This window comes from Lonchura striata, chromosome 2, assembly GCF_050655825.1.
Source record: "Lonchura striata isolate lonStrDom1 chromosome 2, ASM5065582v1, whole genome shotgun sequence".
Classification (NCBI taxonomy): Eukaryota; Metazoa; Chordata; class Aves; order Passeriformes; family Estrildidae; genus Lonchura; species Lonchura striata.
In genome coordinates this window covers 8-2,500 of record NC_140704.1, presented here as the reverse complement: position 1 = coordinate 2,500, position 2,493 = coordinate 8, and positions in this window count along the sequence as shown.

Genomic DNA, 2,493 nt, shown 5'->3' with positions numbered 1-2,493 from the left:
TAGGGTTAGGGTTAGGGTTAGGGTTAGGGTTAGGGTTAGGGTTAGGGTTAGGGTTAGGGTTAGGGTTAGGGTTAGGGTTAGGGTTAGGGTTAGGGTTAGGGTTAGGGTTAGGGTTAGGGTTAGGGTTAGGGTTAGGGTTAGGGTTAGGGTTAGGGTTAGGGTTAGGGTTAGGGTTAGGGTTAGGGTTAGGGTTAGGGTTAGGGTTAGGGTTAGGGTTAGGGTTAGGGTTAGGGTTAGGGTTAGGGTTAGGGTTAGGGTTAGGGTTAGGGTTAGGGTTAGGGTTAGGGTTAGGGTTAGGGTTAGGGTTAGGGTTAGGGTTAGGGTTAGGGTTAGGGTTAGGGTTAGGGTTAGGGTTAGGGTTAGGGTTAGGGTTAGGGTTAGGGTTAGGGTTAGGGTTAGGGTTAGGGTTAGGGTTAGGGTTAGGGTTAGGGTTAGGGTTAGGGTTAGGGTTAGGGTTAGGGTTAGGGTTAGGGTTAGGGTTAGGGTTAGGGTTAGGGTTAGGGTTAGGGTTAGGGTTAGGGTTAGGGTTAGGGTTAGGGTTAGGGTTAGGGTTAGGGTTAGGGTTAGGGTTAGGGTTAGGGTTAGGGTTAGGGTTAGGGTTAGGGTTAGGGTTAGGGTTAGGGTTAGGGTTAGGGTTAGGGTTAGGGTTAGGGTTAGGGTTAGGGTTAGGGTTAGGGTTAGGGTTAGGGTTAGGGTTAGGGTTAGGGTTAGGGTTAGGGTTAGGGTTAGGGTTAGGGTTAGGGTTAGGGTTAGGGTTAGGGTTAGGGTTAGGGTTAGGGTTAGGGTTAGGGTTAGGGTTAGGGTTAGGGTTAGGGTTAGGGTTAGGGTTAGGGTTAGGGTTAGGGTTAGGGTTAGGGTTAGGGTTAGGGTTAGGGTTAGGGTTAGGGTTAGGGTTAGGGTTAGGGTTAGGGTTAGGGTTAGGGTTAGGGTTAGGGTTAGGGTTAGGGTTAGGGTTAGGGTTAGGGTTAGGGTTAGGGTTAGGGTTAGGGTTAGGGTTAGGGTTAGGGTTAGGGTTAGGGTTAGGGTTAGGGTTAGGGTTAGGGTTAGGGTTAGGGTTAGGGTTAGGGTTAGGGTTAGGGTTAGGGTTAGGGTTAGGGTTAGGGTTAGGGTTAGGGTTAGGGTTAGGGTTAGGGTTAGGGTTAGGGTTAGGGTTAGGGTTAGGGTTAGGGTTAGGGTTAGGGTTAGGGTTAGGGTTAGGGTTAGGGTTAGGGTTAGGGTTAGGGTTAGGGTTAGGGTTAGGGTTAGGGTTAGGGTTAGGGTTAGGGTTAGGGTTAGGGTTAGGGTTAGGGTTAGGGTTAGGGTTAGGGTTAGGGTTAGGGTTAGGGTTAGGGTTAGGGTTAGGGTTAGGGTTAGGGTTAGGGTTAGGGTTAGGGTTAGGGTTAGGGTTAGGGTTAGGGTTAGGGTTAGGGTTAGGGTTAGGGTTAGGGTTAGGGTTAGGGTTAGGGTTAGGGTTAGGGTTAGGGTTAGGGTTAGGGTTAGGGTTAGGGTTAGGGTTAGGGTTAGGGTTAGGGTTAGGGTTAGGGTTAGGGTTAGGGTTAGGGTTAGGGTTAGGGTTAGGGTTAGGGTTAGGGTTAGGGTTAGGGTTAGGGTTAGGGTTAGGGTTAGGGTTAGGGTTAGGGTTAGGGTTAGGGTTAGGGTTAGGGTTAGGGTTAGGGTTAGGGTTAGGGTTAGGGTTAGGGTTAGGGTTAGGGTTAGGGTTAGGGTTAGGGTTAGGGTTAGGGTTAGGGTTAGGGTTAGGGTTAGGGTTAGGGTTAGGGTTAGGGTTAGGGTTAGGGTTAGGGTTAGGGTTAGGGTTAGGGTTAGGGTTAGGGTTAGGGTTAGGGTTAGGGTTAGGGTTAGGGTTAGGGTTAGGGTTAGGGTTAGGGTTAGGGTTAGGGTTAGGGTTAGGGTTAGGGTTAGGGTTAGGGTTAGGGTTAGGGTTAGGGTTAGGGTTAGGGTTAGGGTTAGGGTTAGGGTTAGGGTTAGGGTTAGGGTTAGGGTTAGGGTTAGGGTTAGGGTTAGGGTTAGGGTTAGGGTTAGGGTTAGGGTTAGGGTTAGGGTTAGGGTTAGGGTTAGGGTTAGGGTTAGGGTTAGGGTTAGGGTTAGGGTTAGGGTTAGGGTTAGGGTTAGGGTTAGGGTTAGGGTTAGGGTTAGGGTTAGGGTTAGGGTTAGGGTTAGGGTTAGGGTTAGGGTTAGGGTTAGGGTTAGGGTTAGGGTTAGGGTTAGGGTTAGGGTTAGGGTTAGGGTTAGGGTTAGGGTTAGGGTTAGGGTTAGGGTTAGGGTTAGGGTTAGGGTTAGGGTTAGGGTTAGGGTTAGGGTTAGGGTTAGGGTTAGGGTTAGGGTTAGGGTTAGGGTTAGGGTTAGGGTTAGGGTTAGGGTTAGGGTTAGGGTTAGGGTTAGGGTTAGGGTTAGGGTTAGGGTTAGGGTTAGGGTTAGGGTTAGGGTTAGGGTTAGGGTTAGGGTTAGGGTTAGGGTTAGGGTTAGGGTTAGGGTTAGGGTTAGGGTTAGGGTTAG